Source organism: Oncorhynchus mykiss, chromosome 4 (assembly GCF_057628025.1).
Source record: "Oncorhynchus mykiss isolate SJ-2025 chromosome 4, ASM5762802v1, whole genome shotgun sequence".
Lineage (NCBI taxonomy): Eukaryota > Metazoa > Chordata > Actinopteri > Salmoniformes > Salmonidae > Oncorhynchus > Oncorhynchus mykiss.
The window spans coordinates 9818248-9842500 of record NC_143025.1 but is presented as its reverse complement, the minus strand read 5'-3'; the positions used below and the strand labels follow the sequence as shown (position 1 = coordinate 9842500).

Here is a 24253-nt window from a genome sequence, read left to right as displayed (position 1 = left end):
GCGTTTGCGCGTCCTTGTGAGATTCTAAATTGTCCTCGATTGAACCGAGAGGCAAGCTAGGTCATACACGCAACAAGGTCGATCTCCACAGTTCAATAAACGTACATCATCCAATCAAGCGAAAGGAATCGAACTATAGCTCAAGGCGCCCAGGGGAAACAAAACAGCAATCTACTGCGCCAATGTATTTAATCGCATTCATATCTCAATCTATTCAATACTAAATTATAAGGAATACAAAGGCTACATTCGTCAACCTGATACAGTTCAATATTAAAACGCATTATACCACATGCGTGCGTCCACGCTTTACCTTACAGACCGGTAATCCAGTTACGTTGGATAAAGGGAAGGAGTGGTTGAAATCCGTCACCTGAACGTACAGTAAATAGCCCGTACTGCTGTCCCATATGTCAAGGTAGGTTTAAATGAGTCTGATTATTTAATGATTTAATACTGTCTTTGGCAAGTTTTCAACAAATGACTGTCACGGTAAATATTATATTGAACTCATATGAGGTAAATGTGTAGTCAAACTGTAAATGGAAATAGCATACGGATGGTTAACTCGTTAAAAATGTGTTCATAAAGTTTCTGATGAAATACATTGAAATGAAATGCGGTCATCTGAGGATAGATAACGGGAGAGGAGACAGTCACCACCCTACGAGTCTATCCGTACGTGACTTCGGTAAACAGTCTAACAGTGATCAATTAAATGAAAACATGAGGAAATCATAGAACAGGCAAAACCTATAGGCTAGGGTAGTCATTCCGTATATTTGTTGTAAAACCGTTTAGCCAAGATAACTTGCTATAGACATATACATACCGTTACCGATGCAGAGCACTGAGGTATGATAAAACGATGCAGAGCCACTTTACCGGAGAGTCGTGTGTCTAGAAACTGGAGAGCATTGTTGGTGGTCTGCGGGCGGGGGGAGGAGGAGGAGGATAAGGAGAAGGGGGAGGGAAGAGAGGGAGGGACTGGAGAGAAGATTGGCAGATTTGGATACGAATGCAGACCTGTGGCAAAGCGGGACGGGATGCGGCAACGGGCAGCCAGCCGCCTATGGTTCGGGCCAGGGAGGGGCGCTATGCGACTCACATTGCACCAGCGGTAACTCACTGCCTGAACTCAAGACTAAACGAAAATAACATTCTGGCGAATCTGACAATGGAAATGTTTTAATATAAATTTACCAGACAGGTTTCTTGACATAAAAACTCATAATTTGGAAGCAATCTGATACAAATAGAAGTATGATGACGCAGATAACGTTGCCTTTGGGGTGAATAGGTTCATATGGAGAAGAAGCATGCAGAAAATAGGCTATCTTGCCCAGCAAGGCATGAAAACAACAATCTAATGACATAGCAAATCCAAACTGGGTAACAATATGCGTGTGTGCGCGCGCGTGCGTGCCTGCCCCGTGTGTGTGTGTTTTATTTCAGAAAGGAGACGACATCTGGCAGCTGTTTGGTGCAATGGGGCTGCTACTGCATCTATTCACACACACACAAGCCTCTTTCTCTCTCCCTTTACAAACATCACAGCTATTTTCTGCCTTTCTGGTAATGCTGGCTCTGCTTAGATTCTTTAAATAGCAAATAAGGAGGTTAGTGTTCTCATTCTCTCCACTTCTCTTTCTCTCCCTCTTCTCCCCACCTCTCTCTCCCTCCTCTCCCAACCTCTCTCCACCTCTTTCTCCCTCCTCTCCCCACTTCTCTCTCCCACCCATATCTCGCTCTCTCCCTCCTCTTCCCACCTCTCTCCTCTCCCCACTTCTCTCTCTCCCCACCTCTTTCTCTCTCTCTCCTCTCCTCACCTCTTTCTCTCTCTCTCTCTCCTCTCCTCACCTCTTTCTCCCTCTCCCTCCTCTCCTCACCTCTTTCTCTCTCCCCCACCTCTCTCTCTCACTCTCTCCATCTCTTTCTCTCTCCTCTCCCCACTTCTCTCTCTCCCCACCTCTTTCTCTCCCTCCTCAACTCTTTCTCTCTCTCCCTCCTCTCCCCACCTCTCTCTCCTCTCCCACCTCTCTCTCTCCCTCCTACTATCCCCACCACTCTTTCCTCTCCCCACCTCTCTCCCTCCTCTCCCCACCTCTCTCTCTCCCTCCTCTTCCCACCTCTCTCTCTCCCTCTCTCCATCTCTTTCTCTCTCCTCTCCCAACCTCTTTCTCTCCCTCCTCAACTCTCTCTCTCCCTCCTCTCCCCACCTCTCTCTCTCCTCTCCCAACTCTCTCTCTCTCCCTCCTCTCCCCACCTCTCTCTCCCACTATCCCCACCACTCTCTCTCCTCTCCCCACCTCTCTCTCTCCCCACCTCTCTCCCTCCTCTCCCCACCTCTCTCTCCCTCCTCTTCCAACCTCTCTCTCTCCCTCCTCTTCCAACCTCTCTCTCTCCCTCCTCTTCCCACCTCTCTCCTTTCAATTCAAGGAGCTTTATTGGCATGGGAAACATATGTTAACGTTGCCAAAGCAGGTGAAATAGATAATAAACAAAAGTGAAATGAATAATAAAAATGAACAGTAAACATTACACTCATAGAAGTTCCAAAAGAATAAAGACATTTAAAATGTCATATTATGTCTATATTCAGTGTTGTAACAATGTACAAATGGTTAAAGTACAAAAGGGAAAATAAATATGGGATGTATTTACAATGGTGTTTGTTCTTCACTGATTGACCTTTTCTTGTGGCAACAGGTCACAAATCTTGCTACTGTGGCACACTGTGGTATTTCACCCAGTAGATATGGGAGTTTATCAAAATTGGGTTTGTTTACAAATTCTTTGTGGATCTGTGTAATCTGAGGGAAATATGTGAGGTTAGGAAGTGCAGCTCAGTTTCCACCTCATTTTGTGGGCAGTGAGCACATAGCCTGTCTTCTCTTGAGAGCCAGGTCTGCCTACGGCGGCCTTTCTCAAAAGCAAGGCTATGCTCACTGTGTCTGTACATAGTTAAAGCTTTCCTTAAATTTGGGTCAGTCACAGTGGTCAGGTATTCTGCCACTGTGTACTCTCTGTTTAGGGCCAAATAACATTCTAGTTTGCTCTGTTTTGTTGTGAATTCTTTCCAATGTGTCAAGTAATTCTCTTTTTGATTGCTCATGATTTGGTTGGGTCTAAATGTGTTGCTGTCCTGTGGTTCTGTGGGGTGTGTTTGTGTTTGTGAACAGAGCCCCAGGATTAGCTTGCTTAGGGGACTCTCCTCCAGGTTAATTTCTCAGTAGGTGATGGCTTTGTTAAGGAAGGTTTGGGAATCGCTTCATTTTAGGTGGTTGTAGAATTTAACAGCTCTTTTCTCTCTCCCTCCTCTCCCCACCTCCCTCCTCTCCCCACCTCTCTCCACCTCCCTCCTCTCCCCACCTCTCTCCCTCCACTCCCCACCTCTCTCCCTACTCTCCCCACCTCTCCCTCCTCGCCCCACCTCCCTCCTCTCCCCACCTTTCTCCCTCCACTCCCCACCTCTCTCCCTACTCTCCCCACCTCTCTCCCTCCACTCCCCACCTCTCTCCCTACTCTCCCCACCTCCCTCCTCTCCCCACCTCTCTCCCTCCTCTCCCCACATCTTTCTCTCTCTCTCTCTCTCTCTCTCCCTCCTCCAAACTATGGTCGTTATTGGGACACAAGGCAACAGCTGCTCTGATCATCACAGCCCATTCAAGTATGGTGTGCGTGTGAAACCACGCCCCTTTCATTTCCATTGTCACTCCCACTGTCTGCCAGTATAGCTGATATATCAACTACAGCATCAGACATTGCAGTCGTGCACCAAATCTCTCAACGCCTAGACAAGTGTTTATCATGTCATTAACCGCATCAATATGATATCGCTATCTGATGCCCGACTGCTATGTAAATTATGTGGCATTCAATCAAATTTGTGCAGCAAGACTGATTGAGGATTGCAGACGGTTTGGTGTAATTCTGAGGGTACAGATCTTGGATCAGCTTCCCTTCCCCCATTCCTCACCTTAACCACTAGTGGGTTAGTAAAACTGACCCGAGATCAGTGTCTTGGGGCAACTTCAACAACACCAAGTGTATCACTGCAATAGACCGACATCTCACTAGGTATGTTACACTTCACTGTTCAGCACTGCTCTTTCAAGACCTTGTCTGGTAACACACACACACACACACACACACACACACACACACAGATACACACACACACAGATACACACACACACACACACACACAGACACACACACACACACACACACACACACACACAGAGACAGACAGACAGACAGACAGACAGACAGACAGACAGACAGACAGACACAGACAGACACACACACAGACAGACAGACACAGACAGACACACACACAGACAGACACACACACAGACACACACACACAGACACACACACACACAGACACACACAGACAGACACACACACACACACACACACAGACAGACAGACACACAGACACAGACAGACACACACATACACTCATGTTTGGCCACAAACACTGTTTTGATTTGACTGGATCCATTATTCAGTCTGTTATGTTTGTTTTTCTGAAAAGCGGTTTCAAAAGGAAAGTGATACGATAAATGTGTCATTCTAGTAATGTCTGCAGTCTCATTTCAATTACTTGTCAGACGTTCCTGCCGGCGCTATCTCTTTGTAATGTAAAGTGTGAATGTTCAAAGTAAAAATTCCTTCCATGGATTCTCTGTGTCCTGTTATCTGTTCAGGCCAGGTGCACCCCCTTTAAACCCAGGGTTGGGTTCTGTTTGGCCCCCTGTAAACCCAGAGTTGTGTTCTGTTTGGCCCCCTGTAAACCCAGGGTTGGGTTCTGTTTGGCACCCTGTAAACCCAGGGTTGGGTTCTGTTTGGCACCCTGTAAACCCAGGTTTGGGTTCTGTTTGGCCCCCTGTAAACCCAGAGTTGTGTTCTGGTTGGCCTCCTGTAAACCCAGGGTTGGGTTCTGTTTGGCCCCCTGTAAACCCAGGGTTGGGTTCTGTTTGGCACCCTGTAAACCCAGGGTTGGGTTCTGTTTGGCACCCTGTAAACCCAGGTTTGGGTTCTGTTTGGCCCCCTTTAAACCCAGAGTTGGGTTCTGTTTAGCCCCAGTAAACCTAGGGTTGGGTTATTTTTATACCTAGTAGACCTTGGGTTGGGTTCTGTTTCGCCCCCCTGTAAACCCAGGGTTGGGTTCTGTTTGGCCCACAAGGATACCATTGCTGTGTGATCAATGGGATGATGAGAGGGTTGTCGTCCGTTTGAATTAAGCTTTTTCTATCTCTCACTCTCACTCTCTCTCATTCATTCTTCCCCCTTCTATCTACTCCCTCTAAACCTTTCTCTATGTATCTCTCCATTTCTTTCTCGCTCTCTTTCCATCTCTCTCTCTCTGAGCCAGACTGCAGTGATATCAGGCCCTGAGATCAATATCAGTAGTGCTTTGAATTATTCAACAGCTTCTTCAATAATGCATGACGCATGGGTGCGCAAACACACACACACACACACACACACACACACACACACACACACACACACACACACCATTTAGGAGAGATTGCGCTCTTACGCCAGATAACTGAAGCCACTTTTTATTCCTGGGTTTTGGATTCTCTATTGGTATTCATGATTGTTGTTTTTCATTCATAGTAATTCATGAGGTTCTACAGCCGTATGAAGACAATAGTAATTCATGAGGTTCTACAGCCGTATGAAGTCAATAGTAATTCATGAGGTTCTACAGCCGTATGAAGTCAATAGTAATTCATGAGGTTCTACAGCCGTATGAAATCAATAGTAATTCATGAGGTTCTACAGCCGTATGAAGTCAATAGTAATTCATGAGGTTCTACAGCCGTATGAAGTCAATAGTAATTCATGAGGTTCTACAGCCGTATGAAGACAATAGTAATTCATGAGGTTCTACAGCCGTATGAAGTCAATAGTAATTCATGAGGTTCTACAGCCGTATGAAGTCAATAGTAATTCATGAGGTTCTACAGCCGTATGAAATCAATAGTAATTCATGAGGTTCTACAGCCGTATGAAGTCAATAGTAATTCATGAGGTTCTACAGCCGTATGAAATCAATAGTAATTCATGAGGTTCTACAGCCGTATGAAATCAATAGTAATTAATGAGGTTCTACAGCCGTATGAAGTCAATAGTAATTCATGAGGTTCTACAGCCGTATGAAGTCAATAGTAATTCATGAGGTTCTACAGCCGTATGAAATCAATAGCAATTCATGAGGTTCTACAGCCGTATGAAATCAATAGTAATTCATGAGGTTCTACAGCCGTATGAAGTCAATAGTAATTCATGAGGTTCTACAGCCGTATGAAGACAATAGTAATTCATGAGGTTCTACAGCCGTATGAAGTCAATAGTAATTCATGAGGTTCTACAGCCGTATGAAGACAATAGTAATTCATGAGGTTCTACAGCCGTATGAAGTCAATAGTAATTCATGAGGTTCTACAGCCGTATGAAATCAATAGTAAATCATGAGGTTCTACAGCCGTATGAAGACAATAGTAATTCATGAGGTTCTACAGCCGTATGAAATCAATAGTAATTCATGAGGTTCTACAGCCGTATGAAGACAATAGTAATTCATGAGGTTCTACAGCCGTATGAAGTCAATAGTAATTCATGAGGTTCTACAGCCGTATGAAGACAATAGTAATTCATGAGGTTCTACAGCCGTATGAAGTCAATAGTAATTCATGAGGTTCTACAGCCGTATGAAGTCAATAGTAATTCATGAGGTTCTACAGCCGTATGAAGTCAATAGTAATTCATGAGGTTCTACAGCCGTGTAACTCAGTTGAATTAAGGGACAGTCAGTCCACCATGATGACTGATGAGTGTAACTCAGTAGGATTAAGGGACAGTCCATCATGATGACTGGTGAGTGTAACTCAGTTGAATTAAGGGACAGTCAGTCCACCATGATGACTGATGAGTGTAACTCAGTAGGATTAAGGGACAGTCCATCATGATGACTGGTGAGTGTAACTCAGTTGGATTAAGGGCCAGTCAGTCCACCATGATGACTGGTGAGTGTAACTCAGTAGGATTAAGGGACAGTCCATCATGATGACTGGTGAGTGTAACTCAGTTGGATTAAGGGCCAGTCAGTCCACCATGATGACTGGTGAGTGTAACTCAGTAGGATTAAGGGACAGTCCATCATGATGACTGATGAGGGTAACTCAGTAGGATTAAGGGACAGTCAGTCCACCATGATGACTGATGAGTGTAACTCAGTTGGATTAAGGGACAGTCCATCATGATGACTGATGAGTGTAACTCAGTAGGATTAAGGGACAGTCAGTCCACCATGATGACTGATGAGTGTAACTCAGTTGGATTAAGGGACAGTCCATCATGATGACTGGTGAGTGTAACTCAGTTGGATTAAGGGACAGTCCATCATGATGACTGGTGAGTGTAACTCAGTTGGATTAAGGGCCAGTCAGTCCACCATGATGACTGGTGAGTGTAACTCAGTAGGATTAAGGGACAGTCCATCATGATGACTGATGAGGGTAACTCAGTAGGATTAAGGGACAGTCAGTCCACCATGATGACTGATGAGTGTAACTCAGTTGGATTAAGGGACAGTCCATCATGATGACTGATGAGTGTAACTCAGTTGGATTAAGGGACAGTCAGTCCACCATGATGACTGGTGAGGGTAACTCAGTTGGATTAAGGGATAGTCAGTCCATCATGATGACTGGTGAGTGTAACTCAGTTGGATTAAGGGACAGTCAGTCCACCATGATGACTGGTGAGGGTAACTCAGTTGGATTAAGGGACAGTCCATCATGATGACTGGTGAGGGTAACTCAGTTGGATTAAGGGACAGTCAGTCCACCATGATGACTGGTGAGGGTAACTCAGTTGGATTAAGGGATAGTCAGTCCACCATGATGACTGATGAGTGTAACTCAGTTGGATTAAGGGACAGTCAGTCCACCATGATGACTGGTGAGGGTAACTCAGTTGGATTAAGGGATAGTCAGTCCACCATGATGACTGATGAGTGTAACTCAGTTGGATTAAGGGACAGTCCATCATGATGACTGATGAGTGTAACTCAGTTGGATTAAGGGACAGTCAGTCCACCATGATGACTGATGAGTGTAACTCAGTTGGATTAAGGGATAGTCAGTCCACCATGATGACACTGCATTTTACTGCTATTGGATTAGCATTGCAGGTGCAGCAGATGAGATGTACAGCAGTTACCGTAGCTAGGGCCCATTGAGTACTTATCTGTATCTCAAATAGCTACCTATTCCCTACACTGTGTACATTATGTACACTCTTAGAAAAAAGGGTTCCAAAAGGGTTCCTCAGGTGTCCCCATAGCAGAACCCTTCTTGGTTCCAGGTATACCCCTTTTAGATTCCAGGTAGAACCCTTTTTGATTCCAGGTATAACCCTTTTAGATTCCAGGTATAACCCTTTTTGATTCCAGGTATAACCCTTTTAGATTCCAGGTAGAACCCTTTTTGATTCCAGGTATAACCCTTTTAGATTCCAGGTATAACCCTTTTAGATTCCAGGTATAACCCTTTTTGATTCCAGGTATAACCCTTTTTGATTCCAGGTAGAACCCTTTTAGATTCCAGGTATAACCCTTTTTGATTCCAGGTATAACCCTTTTTGATTCCAGGTAGAACCCTTTTTGATTCCAGGTATAACCCTTTTTGATTCCAGGTATAACCCTTTTTGATTCCAGGTATAACCCTTTTTGATTCCAGGTAGAACCCTTTTTGATTCCAGGTATAACCCTTTTTGATTCCAGGTATAACCCTTTTTGATTCCAGGTATAACCCTTTTTGATTCCAGGTAGAACCCTTTTTGATTCCAGGTATAACCCTTTTTGATTCCAGGCATAACCCCTTTTTGATTCCAGGTATAACCCTTTTTGATTCCAGGCATAACCCCTTTTTGATTCCAGGTATAACCCTTTTTGATTCCAGGCATAACCCTTTTGGATTCCATGTAGAACCCTTAGTGGAAAGGGTTCTACATAGAACAAAAAAAAAGGTTCCTCGAATGGTTCTCCAATGGGGACAGCTGAAACAGCCTTTAATGTTCTAGATAGAACCTGTAGGGAATCAGGTGCCATTTGAAGCTCAACCTATAATTTATTAGCACAAGTCTAATACTCATAGTTTGTCAGTCCATTGTTAGCTTATATACAGTTTACATACACTTAGGTTGGTGTCATTAAAACTCGTTTTTTCATCCACTCCACAAATTTCATGTTAACAAACTATTGTTTGGCAAGTCGGTTAGGACATCTACTTTGTGCATGACACAATACATTTTTCCAACAATTGTTTACAGACAGATTATTTCACTTATAATTCACTGTATCACAATTCCAGTGGGTCAGAAGTTTACATTTACTAAGTTGACTGTGCCTTTAAACAGCTTGGAAAATTCCAGGAAATTATGTCATGGCTTTAGAAGCTTCTGATAGGCTAATTGACATAATTTGAGTCAATTGGATGTGTACCTGTGGATGTATTTCAAGGCCTACCTTCAAACTCAGTGCCTCTTTGCTTGACATCATGGGAAAATCAAAAGAAATCAGCCAAAACCTCAGAAAAAAAATTGTAGACCTCCACAAGTTTGATACATCCTTAGGAGCAATTTCCAAATGCCTGAAGGTACCACGTTCATCTGTACAAACAATAGTACGCAAGTATAAACGCCATGGGACCACGCAGTCGTCATACCGCTCAGGAAGGAGATGCGTTCTGTCTCCTAGAGATTAACGTACTTTGGTGCGAAAAGTTCAAATCAATCCCAGAACAACAGCAAAGGACCTTGTGAAGATGCTGGAGGAAACAGGTACAAAAGTATCTATATCCACAGTAAAACAAGTCCTATATCGACATAACTTGAAAGGCCTCTCAGCAAGGAAGAAACTACTGCTCCAAAACCGCCATAAAAAAAAGCCAGACTACGGTTTGCAACTGCACATGGGGACAAATATCGTACTTTTTGGAGAAATGACCTCTGGTCTGATGAAACAAAAATAGAACTGTTTGGCCATTATGACCATCGTTATAGGAAAAGGGGGATGTTTGCAAGCCGAAGAACACCATCCCAACCGTGAAGCACGGGGGTGGCTGCATCATGTTGTGAGGGTGCTTTGCTGCAGGAGGGACTGGTGCACTTCACAAAATAGATGACATCATGAGGAGGGAAAATTATGTGGATATATTGAAGCAACATCTTAAGACATCATTCAGGATGTTAAAGCTTGGTCGCAAATGGGTCTTCCAAATGGACAATGACCCCAAGCATACTTCCAGAGTTGTGGCAAAATGGCTTAAGGACAACAAAGTCAAGGTATTGAAGTAGCCATCACAAAGACCTCAATCCCATAGAAAATATGTGGGCAGAACTGAAAAAACATGTGCGAGCAAGGAGGCCTACAAACCTGACTCAGTTACACCAGCTCTGTCAGGAGGAATGGCCAAAATTCACCCAACTTATTGTGGGAAGCTTGTGGAACGCTACCCGAAACGTTTGACCCAAGTTAAACAATTTAAATGTGATGAAAGAATTAAAAGCTGAAATAAATCACTCTCTCTACTATAATTCTGACATTTCACATTCTTAAAATAAAGTGGTGATCCTAACTGACCTAAAACAGGGAATTGTTACTAGGATTAAATGTCAGGAATTGTGAAAAACTGAGTTTAAATGTATTTTGGCTGAGGTGTATGTAAACTTCCGACTTCAACTGTACAATGTTCACTGGATTCTCCCTATGTAGCCCTTTTGATGACCCTTTGACTCCCTTGTCTCTCTGCATTTACCCCTGTAAACTCTCTCTCATGTCCTGCCTTGCTATATACCACCGTAGTAGAGCAGAAACGCTTCCTAGAAAGCACAAGTCAACCCAATGTTCACGGAGGTGGAAAAAGAGAGAGCCAAGGCCATGCTCTGTTGATTTAGAGACTACTGACATGGAATGCAATCTGGCTGCTCTACACCGTCCATTCAAATATGTGTGTCTGTGTGTGTACGGAGGACTGAGAGGAGCAGGACAAAGCGGGTACCAGACGTAAGTCTAAGGGATGTACACAACCACGTGTAACAAGATTAACCCCAGTTATTAAAAGACCACCATTCCACTAAGGAAGTAATCCGCAGCTCAACCTGGGCTTCTATTCAGGACAATGCATTGGGGCACGGTAAGACTGAGAGAGCAGGGTGACCCAGTCAGAACACCATTGGCTAGCAAGGTAATGAAGCACAGCCAGTCTCGGGGCCCCCGAATGAGGTCAGAGAACTGGGCTGTGTCGAGTCACAAGACACTAATAGAACCAGGAAGTGCCACTGATAGAGCCAGGAAGTGACTCAGGACATCTTGATTACTCTATCACACAGTTTTAAAACGTTGTTTTCCACCACTCTGGCCTGAGATGACCTTGAAACGAAAGGCATATAAAACAAGATGAAAGCACAGATGCCCAGTAAGATAATTGAATGAGTATCTAGTACTGACCAAATTGTGTTATTTCTAATAAAGTACCAGCTGACCAATACATATGATTAAGACTTGATTAGTTGTTTTTAATATGATGTTATTAGTATCTTGTATCATAAACTGTTATTTATGGCCTAATTTATGGACAGGCCACATCTTTGAAAGGAAGGAGACAAGAGGAGATGAGAAAGCACTTGAAGAGCTGTAGAGAGGAGAGGAAATTAACAGTCTGCAATATTGCTGTGGTGCCTTGTGATAGGGAAACAATCTCCTTCAACTCCTAACCATAACTTTGACTGCCTGTTGGCAATCGATTCCTTCTCTGCAATCTAGCAGAGTGTCCTCTCTGTCCAACAGAGGATTCATGAGGATGGGGAATGTCAGAAACAGATATGGATGATGTGACCATGTAATAAAATGGGCAAAAGAGTATGGGATGACATTTGTGTTGTATTTGTTAAAAATACTGTTTATACTATTTTGACTCCTTATACGGATTGAGTGCTACTAGAGCTAGGAACCTCGGACTGTAAATTACTTTAATCTGATTACAACCTCTTAACCTTTCACACTAGTCTTAATTTACTGTCAATCTTTAAGTCTAACCAATCACACAGTAATGAACCCTGTGACAGACACTTTGTTATGATGGGGTGGGGATAGGTAGCCCAGAGTGTTATGATGGGGGTGGGGATAGGTAGCCCAGAGTGTTATGATGGGGTGGGGATAGGTAGCCCAGGGTGTTATGATGGGGTGGGGATAGTTAGCCCAGGGTGTTATGATGGGGGTGGGGATAGGTAGCCCAGAGTGTTATGATGGGGTGGGGATAGGTAGCCCAGAGTGTTATGATGGGGTGGGGATAGGTAGCCCAGGGTGTTATGATGGGGGTGGGGATAGGTAGCCCAGAGTGTTATGATGGGGTGGGGATAGGTAGCCCAGGGTGTTATGATGGGGTGGGGATAGGTAGCCCAGGGTGTTATGATGGGGGTGGGGATAGGTAGCCCAGAGTGTTATGATGGGGTGGGGATAGGTAGCCCAGGGTGTTATGATGGGGTGGGGATAGGTAGCCCAGGGTGTTATGATGGGGGTGGGGATAGGTAGCCCAGAGTGTTATGATGGGGTGGGGATAGGTAGCCCAGGGTGTTATGATGGGGTGGGGATAGGTAGCCCAGGGTGTTATGATGGGGGTGGGGATAGGTAGCCCAGGGTGTTATGATGGGGGTGGGGATAGGTAGCCCAGGGTGTTATGATGGGGGTGGGGATAGGTAGCCCAGGGTGTTATGATGGGGTGGGGATAGGTAGCCCAGAGTGTTATGATGGGGTGGGGATAGGTAGCCCAGGGTGTTATGATGGGGGTGGGGATAGGTAGCCCAGGGTGTTATGATGGGGGTGGGGATAGGTAGCCCAGGGTGTTATGATGGGGGTGGGGATAGGTAGCCCAGGGTGTTATGATGGGGTGGGGATAGGTAGCCCAGGGTGTTATGATGGGGGTGGGGATAGGTAGCCCAGGGTGTTATGATGGGGTGGGGATAGGTAGCCCAGGGTGTTATGATGGGGGTGGGGATAGGTAGCCCAGGGTGTTATGATGGGGGTGGGGATAGGTAGCCCAGAGTGTTATGATGGGGTGGGGATAGGTAGCCCAGAGTGTTATGATGGGGTGGGGATAGGTAGCCCAGGGTGTTATGATGGGGGTGGGGATAGGTAGCCCAGAGTGTTATGATGGGGTGGGGATAGGTAGCCCAGGGTGTTATGATGGGGTGGGGATAGGTAGCCCAGGGTGTTATGATGGGGGTGGGGATAGGTAGCCCAGAGTGTTATGATGGGGTGGGGATAGGTAGCCCAGGGTGTTATGATGGGGTGGGGATAGGTAGCCCAGGGTGTTATGATGGGGGTGGGGATAGGTAGCCCAGAGTGTTATGATGGGGTGGGGATAGGTAGCCCAGGGTGTTATGATGGGGTGGGGATAGGTAGCCCAGGGTGTTATGATGGGGGTGGGGATAGGTAGCCCAGGGTGTTATGATGGGGGTGGGGATAGGTAGCCCAGGGTGTTATGATGGGGGTGGGGATAGGTAGCCCAGGGTGTTATGATGGGGTGGGGATAGGTAGCCCAGAGTGTTATGATGGGGTGGGGATAGGTAGCCCAGGGTGTTATGATGGGGGTGGGGATAGGTAGCCCAGGGTGTTATGATGGGGGTGGGGATAGGTAGCCCAGGGTGTTATGATGGGGGTGGGGATAGGTAGCCCAGGGTGTTATGATGGGGTGGGGATAGGTAGCCCAGGGTGTTATGATGGGGGTGGGGATAGGTAGCCCAGGGTGTTATGATGGGGTGGGGATAGGTAGCCCAGGGTGTTATGATGGGGGTGGGGATAGGTAGCCCAGGGTGTTATGATGGGGGTGGGGATAGGTAGCCCAGGGTGTTATGATGGGGGTGGGGATAGGTAGCCCAGGGTGTTATGATGAGGGTGGGGATAGGTAGCCCAGGGTGTTATGATGGGGGTGGGGATAGGTAGCCCAGGGTGTTATGATGGGGTGGGGATAGGTAGCCCAGGGTGTTATGATGGGGGTGGGGATAGGTAGCCCAGGGTGTTATGATGGGGTGGGGATAGGTAGCCCAGGGTGTTATGATGGGGGTGGGGATAGGTAGCCCAGGGTGTTATGATGGGGTGGGGATAGGTAGCCCAGGGTGTTATGATGGGGGTGGGGATAGGTAGCCCAGGGTGTTATGATGGGGGTGGGGATAGGTAGCCCAGGGTGTTATGATGGGGGTGGGGATAGGTAGCCCAGGGTGTTATGATGGGGGTGGGGATAGGTAGCCCAGGGTGTTATGATGGGGGTGGGGATAGGTAGCCCAGGGTGTTATGATGGGGGTGGGGATAGGTAGCCCAGGGTGTTATGATGGGGGTGGGGATAGGTAGCCCAGGGTGTTATGATGGGGTGAGGATAGGTAGCCCAGGGTGTTATGATGGGGGTGGGGATAGGTAGCCCAGGGTGTTATGATGGGGTGGGGATAGGTAGCCCAGGGTGTTATGACGGGGTGGGGATAGGTAGCCCAGGGTGTTATGATGGGGGTGGGGATAGGTAGCCCAGGGTGTTATGATGGGGTGGGGATAGGTAGCCCAGGGTGTTATGGTGGGGTGGGGATAGGTAGCCCAGGGTGTTATGATGGGGGTGGGGATAGGTAGCCCAGGGTGTTATGGTGGGGTGGGGATAGGTAGCCCAGGGTGTTATGGTGGGGTGGGGATAGGTAGCCCAGGGTGTTATGATGGGGGTGGGGATAGGTAGCCCAGGGTGTTATGATGGGGTTGGGGATAGGTAGCCCAGGGTGTTATGATGGGGGGAAAAGTACACCTATGGACAGGTTAAATAATCAGTTGATAGACGGATAGAGGTTCTAATCGTTTCAATATCTCTGAATAAAAATCTAAAAGGACCTGCCTGACTCCACTATTTGGAATACACTTTTATTTTAAATTAAGGGCAGCAATTGAGATTATAACAGCATAATGCATAGAGCATTTCCATTATAAGAACATTATACTGTACATTGGGATATTATAAGTCACTTAAAATGTTGTTTGGAAAGCAACAAATAAAGGAAAAGGGAGTATTGATCAACAGTTGCCCCATTGAGACACTAAATCTAGCGAGGATCTAGCGAGGATCTAGCGAGGATCTAGCGAGGATCTAGCGAGCGCCACGGAGAGCGCCGCTGACAGCCTGCGATATCAAAGTTTTGTTTCAACTCCTCTAGCCTGTTATTTTTCTAAACCTACAGTAACATCCTTGGAGATAATTGTAACGTTACCAAAACAAAATCTAATCTGTTTGTAAGAGTTTAGAATTGGACAGTGTGTTTCCCAGGAAACAGAACCAAGAGAGGTGCTTCAAATCAGAACACTAACTGCGCTCTAATGTAAGATAATGTAAGATAATGGCTCCTCCCATCCAATGGGCCCCCGAAGACCTGCAAGAAGATGAGGTTTCCTTTCTGCATCTGAGTCACTTATTGACAAGGACACAGAAATTGACAGATTTAGGAAATGCCATTTCAAAGAGTCAAAGTAATAGTAACAGTGATCTGCAATGTACCAATGTTCCTATTATCATGTCCCTGTCAACCATGACCCTGTCAACCATGTCCCTGACAACCATGACCCTGACAACCATGTCCCTGTCAACCATGACCCTGTCAAGCATGACCCTGTCAAGCATGTCCCTGTCAAGCATGACCCTGTCAACCATGTCCCTGTCAACCATGACCCTGTCAACCATGTCCCTGTCAACCATGTCCCTGTCAACCATGTCCCTGTCAACCATGTCCCTGTCAACCATGTCCCTGTCAACCATGACCCTGTCAACCATGACCCTGTCAACCATGTCCCTGTCAACCATGACCCTGTCAACCATGTCCCTGTCAACCATGACCCTGTCAACCATGTCCCTGTCAACCATGTCCCTGTCAACCATGTCCCTGTCAACCATGTCCCTGACAACCATGACCCTGACAACCATGTCCCTGTCAACCATGACCCTGTCAAGCATGACCCTGTCAACCATGTCCCTGTCAACCATGACCCTGTCAACCATGACCCTGTCAACCATGTCCCTGTCAACCATGACCCTGTCAACCATGTCCCTGTCAAGCATGACCCTGTCAACCATGTCCCTGTCAACCATGACCCTGTCAACCATGTCCCTGTCAACCATGTCCCTGTCAACCATGTCCCTGTCAACCATGTCCCTGTCAACCATGTCCCTGACAACCATGTCTCTGACAACCATGACCCTGACAACCATGTCCCTGTCAACCATGTCCCTGTCAACCATGTCCCTGTCAACCATGTCCCTGTCAACCATGACCCTGTCAACCATGTCCCTGTCAACCATGTCCCTGTCAACCATGACCCTGTCAACCATGTCCCTGTCAACCATGTCCCTGTCAACCATGTCCCTGTCAACCATGTCCCTGTCAACCATGACCCTGACAACCATGACCCTGACAACCATGTCCCTGTCAACCATGACAACCATATCCCTGTCAACCATGACCCTGTCAACCATGACCCTGCCTGTCAACCATGACCCTGACAACCATGTCCCTGTCAACCATGACAACCATTTCCCTGTCAACCATGACCCTGTCAACCATGACTCTGTCAACCATGACCCTGCCTGTCAACCATGACCCTGTCAACCATGACCCTGTCAACCATGACCCTGACAACCATGTCCCTGTCAACCATGTCCCTGTCAACCATGACCCTGTCAACCATGACCCTGTCAACCATGTCCCTGTCGACATGTGATTTGTGTATTTGAGTGTTTTCTTTAGTTGTCCCTGTCACCCATATAGTGTCTGCTGGGACCCCCAGGGGTCAATGTCAGGGTCAACGAGGTGCCATCCTGGTCACCATGGTAAGATGGCTGAAGAAGAGGAACATGGATTCAACCAAGCAAATTGGAACCAATTGACCAGGTATCTTATTAATCATCACCCCACCGCTGCCCTCAGGTTAACCTCTGACCTCTGTCATGTCACACACTGTGTGATTATGATAATGATGTTCTGTGTGTAGGTCTGGATTTCCAGATACGTGTTGGGGCACGTTTCCTGCTTCAAAGGACATCATTCGTTGGCACAAACACAATTGTTGTTTTTGCAGAGGTTATTTTGAAGTTCAAAATATCCTTTTGGTATTAATAAAATGGCAGTGTTTTATTTATTTATTCATTTTCAATTAATTGGAGTCACACTGTAAAAGTAATATAATGTACAGTATGTACCGGTTTAGTGGGTTTCCTGAGATTGTGTCTTCTTGTTACTGTCAACCTAAGATAAATAATGGACCAAAGTATGGTATTGTATCCTATCCTATCTTAGAATCCTATCCTATCTTAGAATCCTATCCTATCTTAGAATCCTATCCCATCTTAGAATCCTATCCTATCTTAGAATCCTATCCTACCTTAGCATATCCTACCCTATGGATTCCAACCTTTTCTATTATGTTAAGCTTCTAAATAGGAACATTCTTCCCTTTTCCCCTGCAACTCTTCCCAGGTCCTAGTGTCCAAGAGAAAGTAGTGCACTATGTTGTCAACTCATCCCCTGGTCCTTAGTGTCCAAGAGAAAGTAGTGCACTATGTTGTCAACTCATCCCCTGGTCCTTAGTGTCCAAGAGAAAGTAGTGCACTATGTTGTCAACTCATCCCCTGGTCCTTAGTGTCCAAGAGAAAGTAGTGCACTATGTTGTCAACTCATCCCCTGGTCCTTAGTGTCCAAGAGAAAGTAGTGCACTATGTTGTCAACTCATCCCCTGGTCCTTAGTGTCCAAGAGAAAGTAGTGCACTATGTTGTCAACTCATCCCCTGGTCCTTAGTGTCCAAGAGAAAGTAGTGCACTATGTTGTCAACTCATCCCCTGGTCCTTAGTGTCCAAGAGAAAGTAGTGCACTATGTTGTCAACTCATCCCCTGGTCCTTAGTGTCCAAGAGAAAGTAGTGCACTATGTTGTCAACTCATCCCCTGGTCCTTAGTGTCCAAGAGAAAGTAGTGCACTATGTTGTCAACTCATCCCCTGGTCCTTAGTGTCCAAGAGAAAGTAGTGCACTATGTTGTCAACTCATCCCCTGGTCCTTAGTGTCCAAGAGAAAGTAGTGCACTATGTTGTCAACTCATCCCCTGGTCCTTAGTGTCCAAGAGAAAGTAGTGCACTATGTTGTCAACTCATCCCCTGGTCCTTAGTGTCCAAGAGAAAGTAGTATGTTTCTGTCAATATAACCTGGTAAAATAATGGTTAATATACAACTATAAAATCTGTGATTTTTTTTCGCCCCCAAAAAAGTGTATTTTTTATATTTTTGTTTTACACTCTCCCCCTAATTATTTTTATACAGAAACAACAAAATTGAACGTTCTGAGTTGATGTCAATGCTTAAATCACATTTACAACTTTTTTTGTTTTTGGTCTGGAAGAAAATGAACACATTTTGAACACAAATTGTACTTTTTACTTCACTACATTACTAAATAAAAGTATGTACTTTTAACTCCATACATTTTCCCTGACAACCAAAAGTACTTGTTACATTTTGAATGCTTTGTTTGTAAATTATTTCGGGGTGTTGGGGTGTTCCCTGTCCGTAAATGACAAGAAAACCGTGCTGTCTGGTTTGCTTAATATAAGGAACGTGAAATGATTTATACTTTTACTTTTGATACTTAAGTGTATTTAAAACCAAATACTTCTAGACTTTTACTCAAGTAGTATTTTACTTGGTGACTTTTACTTGAGTCATTTTCTATTCAGGTATCTTTACTTTTACTCAAGTATGATAATTGGGTACTTTTCCCACCACTGCTGTCAACCCACAAGACGATTATCACATCAACTGGCTTCACACAGAGTGATAGACAAACGCGCGCACCACACAGACAGATGGGCAATTTTGCTGGAAATTAATTGGCAGATATTGTGTTATGTTTGACTTTTTAAGCCAATAGTGGCTAACCAGTGGTGGGATTATGTCAAAGTTGCGTTGATTAGATAGTAGCTGGGAGCGTGTGGTGTCTGATACTTGTGAGATTTGTTAATAACAGTTTGCTGTGGAAAATGGCATGTACATTCAGAACTGTTTGGGTTAGGGTTAGGGTTAGGGTTAGGGTTAGGGTTAGGGTCTCATATATGGGCTGCTGTTGGATACCCCTGTGTTAACATTATGGAACCATCTCATCTAATTAAAAAAAATATATATATATTTCACCTTTATTTAACCAGGTAGGTCAGTTGAGAACAAGTTCTCATTTACAACTGCGACCTGGCCAAGATAAAGCAAAGCAGTGCGACAAAAACAACAACACAGAGTTGTACATAGGATTAAAAAAACATACAGTCAATAACACAATAGAAAATCTGTATACAGTTTGTAGAAATTAAGTAGGGAGGTAAGGCAATACATAGGCCATAGTGGCAAAATAATTACAATTTAACAATTAACACTGGAGTGATAGATATGAAGGAAGATGAGGATGTGAAATACTACTGTAGAAATACTACTGTGCAAAAGAGCAGAAAAACAAATATGGGGATGAGGTAGGTAGTTGGTTGGATGGGCTATTTACAGATGGGCTGTGTACAGCTGCAGCGATCGGTAAGCTGCTCTGACAGCTGATGCTTAAAGTTAGTGAGGGAGATATAAGTCTCCAACTTCAGTGATTTTTGCAATTCGTTCCAGTCATTGGCAGCAGAGAACTGGAAAGAAAGGCAGCCAAAAGAGGTGTTGTCTTTGGGGATGACCAGTGAGATATACCTGCTAGAGCACGTGCTCCGTTTGGGTGTTGTTATGGTGACCAGTGAGCTGAGATAAGCAGAGTTTTACCTAGCAAAGACTTCTAGATGACCTGGAGCCAGTGGGTTTGGCGACGAATACGTAGCGAGGACCAGCCAACGAGAGCATACAGGTCGCAGTGGTGAGTAGTATATGGGGCTTTGGTGACAAAATGGATGGCACTGTGATAGACTGCATCCAATTTGTTGAGTAGAGTGTTGGAGGCTATTTTGTAAATGACATCGTTGAAGTCAAGGATCGGTAGGATAGTCAGTTTTACGAGGATATGTTTGGCAGCATGAGTGAAGAAGGCTTTGTTGCGAAATAGGACGCCGATTTTAGATTTGATTTTGGATTGGAGATGCTTAATATGAGTCTGGAAGGAGAGTTTACAGTCTAACCAGACACCTAGGTATTTATAGTTGTCCCCATATTCTAAGTCAGAACCGTACAGAGTAGTGATGCTAGTCAGCCGGGCGGGTGCGGGCAGCAATCGGTTGAAGGGCATGCATTTAGTTTTACTTGCATTTAAGAGCAGTTGTAGGCCATGGAAGGAGAGTTGTATGGCATTGAATCTCATCTGGAGGTTAGTTAACACAGTGTCCAAAGAAGGGCCAGAAGTATACAGAATGGTGTCGTCTGTGTAGAGGTGGAGCAGAGAATCACCAGCAGGAAGAGCGACATCATTGATGTATACAGAGAAAAGAGTCGGCCCGAGAATTGAACCCTGTGGCACCCCCATAGAGACTGCCAGAGTTCCGGACAACAGGCTCTCAGATTTGACACACTGAACTCTGTCTGAGAAGTAGTTAATGAACCAGGCGAGGCAGTCATTTGAGAAACCAAGGCTGTTGAGTCTGCCGATAAGAATAAAGTGATTAATAGAGTCGAAAGCCTTAGCAAGGTCGATGAAGATGGCTGCACAGTAATGTCTTTTATCGATGGCGGTTATGATATTGTTTAGGACCTTGAGCGTGGCTGAGGTGCACCAATGACCAGCTCGGAAACCGGATTACATAGCGGAGAAGGTACAGTGGGATTCGAAATGGTCGGTGATCTGTTAGTTCACTTGGCTTTCGAAGATTTTAGAAAGGCAGGGCAGGATGGATATAGGTCTGTAACAGTTTGGGTCTAGAGTGTCTCCCCTTTGAAGATGTGGATGACCGCGGCCGCTTTCCAATCTTTAAGAATCTCAGACGATATGAAAGAGAGGTTGAACAGACTCGTAATAGGGGTTGTAATAATTTTAGGAACAGAGGGTCCAGATTGTCTAGCCCAGCTGATTTGTAGGGATCCAGATTTTGCAGCTCTATCAGAACATCAGCTGTCTGGATTTGGGTGAAGGAGAAGCGGGGGGGGGGGCTTGGGCCAGTTGCTGCGGGGGGTGCAGCATGGCCAGCCGTAGAGAAATGTTTATTGAAATTCTTGATTATTGTGGATTTATGGTGGTGACAGTGTTTCCTAATCTCAGTGTGGTGGGCAGCAGGGAGGAGGTGCTTTTATTCTCCATGGACTTTACAGTGTCCCAGAACTTTTAGGAATTAGTGCTGCAGGATGCAAATTTCTGTTTGAAAAAGCTAGCCTTTGCTTTCCTAACTGACTATGTATATTGGTTCCTGACTTCCCTGAAAAGTTGCATATCGCAGGGACTATTCGATGTTTGTGCAGCACGCCATAGGATGTTTTTGTGCTGGTCAAAGGCAGTCAAGTCTGGAGTGAACCAATCTGTTCTTAGTTCAACATTTTTTGAAAGGAGCATGCTTATTTAAGATGGTGAGGAAAGCACTTTTAAAGAACAACCAGGCATCCTCTACTGATGGGATGAGGTCAATATCCTTCCAGGATACCCGGGTCAGGTCGATTAGAAAGGCCTGCTCGCAGAAGTGTTTTAGGGAGCGTTTTGACAGTGATGAGGGGTGGTTGTTTGACCACGGACCCATAACGGACGCAGGTAAAGAGGCAGTGATCGCTGAGATCCTGGTTGAAAACAGCAGAGGTGAATTTAGAGGGCAAGTTGGTCAGGATAATATCTGAGGGTGCCCATGTTCACGGATTTAGGGTTGTACCTGGTAGGTTCCTTGATCATTTGTGTGAGATTGAGGGCATCTAGCTTAGATTATAGGACGGCCGGGGTGATCTACTTAGTGGGGATTGTTATTACAGAGCTTACTGTATCTGACACACACACACACATCTCATCTCTCCTCCTCTCCACCTGTGGACATGTACGGCAATTAAAGCTGCTTTCGTTTCCACCTCTCTCTTTCTTTCCCTTTTACTGAAAGAATAAATGTCCTCTCACTTTAAACCACCCCATAGGCCTTTTGGGCATTGAAGCCTGCATCCGCCCTCATTTCCCATAGCCCACTGCTCCCATAGCTGTTTGATAGTTTGGGAGGAAATGGAGCCAATTCTGTTGACGGGAAACGTTTGAGAGCCATCGCCATGTGTGGCTCAGCCTACACACCTCCGTGTGTATCGGTGTGGTGTAACTAAGGCCTTAATTAAAAACAGTAGTGCTGAAAATCCGCTTTATTGTGCGATTGGCAATTAAAGGCAATGTCCCAGCGGTCGTGGAGACTACATACAAGGTAAACGCTGCAAATGTCGGCTCAATCGGAAATGACCTTTACATGTGAACCATGCTACAAGGCAGATATTTTGGGCCCTAAACCTAGAGGCATAGGGGATTTGATAAGAGTAAAATGCTGACGGTAAATCCATGCCTCATACCTTGCTTCACTGTAGGGTGTTGGGGGGGGGGGGGGGGTTGAGCCCACCAGAAAGGATACTGCACATTTTAGCAGCAGTCAAATCATTTTTTGATCTGTCAGCAGGTGGGAGAAAGTGTGGTCTTTTTTCCTTTAATCCAGATTAAAACCTCTCACTTTCAGTTTATTGAAAATGGAACCTTTTTCAAAATATCGTCTTTTCTAAAACAAGCCAGAAAAAGCTGGTTGCAATTCCAGTTTTATTCTCTAGAAAAGACAGAACAAATATTATTTTTTAATTATGTGGTTTAATTCAAATATATTAATTGATTAAAAAAAAATATTTATAAAAAGTGACTAATTAAATGAATTATCTTTGTTAATGATATTATGAATAGAGAAGGTGGAGTTATATCACATGTGCAGTTAACAAACATAAATCGAAATGTTTGCTTTATCCAAAATTACAAATAACTGCAGCATTAACACAAAAATGGAGGAGGCAAGTGGAAGAGGGAGAAGGTAGGAAACTTGTTTTTTTGCGCTTTATTAAAGACCCCCCTTTATTAAAGACCCCCCCTTTATTAAAGACCCCCCCCCCCTTTATTAAAGACCCCCCTTTATTAAAGACCCCCCCCTTTATTAAAGACCCCCCTTTATTAAAGACTCCCCTTTATTAAAGACCCCCCCCTTTATTAAAGACCCCCCCCTTTATTAAAGACCCCCCTTTATTAAAGACCCCCCCTTTATTAAAGACTCCCCCTTTATTAAAGACCCCCCTTTATTAAAGACCCCCCCTTTATTAAAGACCCCCCTTTATTAAAGACCCCCCCTTTATTAAAGACCCCCCCTTTATTAAAGACCTCCCCCTTTATTAAAGACCCCCCCCTTTATTAAAGACCCCCCCTTTATTAAAGACCCCCCTTTATTAAAGACCCCCCCTTTATTAAAGACCCCCCCTTTATTAAAGACCCCCCCCTTTATTAAAGACCCCCCCTTTATTAAAGACCCCCCTTTATTAAAGACCCCCCCTTTATTAAAGACCCCCCTTTATTAAAGACCCCCCCCTTTATTAAAGACCCCCCTTTATTAAAGACCCCCCTTTATTAAAGACCCCCCTTTATTAAAGACCCCCCCTTTATTAAAGACCCCCCCCTTTATTAAAGACCCCCCCCTTTATTAAAGACCAAAATGTTGAACCACAGTGCCATACAGGTGGCAAAATAGTTGGGACAATATTTTCGATGTGCCTATCCCATGGCACATGGTTTATGAAATGATAAACAAAACAACGCTTGATACAAAAGTTTTCCAATTTAAATTATTACACAAAATTCTTGCCACAAACAGAATGTTTTTTTTTTCTGTTGTACTTTCCCCCCTTTTTCACGAGAGCATTCAGCTAGTTACGACTAGAACTTTGTGGACGTGGACATTGATTTTCAGTCCAGGAAAATGCTTCATCTGTGTCCAAAACACGAATCTGCCAAGCCGCACTAATGCGTCAAAGGAAACACCAGCCAAGAGTCAGCTTGCAGGCACTCAGCCCGCCATAGGAGTCATGATGGGACAAGGAAATCCCAGCCTGCCAAACCCTCCCCTAACCCAGATGACACTTGACCTGTTGTGCACCACCTCATTGGTCTCCTGGTCACAGCCAGTTGTGACACAGCATGTGATTGAACCCAGGGCTGTAGTG

At 45.1% G+C, this 24253-nt stretch overlaps 1 protein-coding gene across 1 annotated transcript in view; it reads right to left on the bottom strand.

Annotated features, from left to right (window-relative positions):
- map1ab (microtubule-associated protein 1Ab) overlaps positions 1-1074 on the bottom strand; it is a 48628-nt gene extending 47554 nt beyond the window's left edge. Inside the window, exon 1 of the mRNA XM_036969194.2 lies at positions 833-1074. The gene's annotated coding sequence lies outside the window, so the exon portion shown is untranslated. The remainder of the gene's footprint in view (positions 1-832) is intronic.
- Between the last annotated feature and the right edge of the window lie 23179 nt (positions 1075-24253).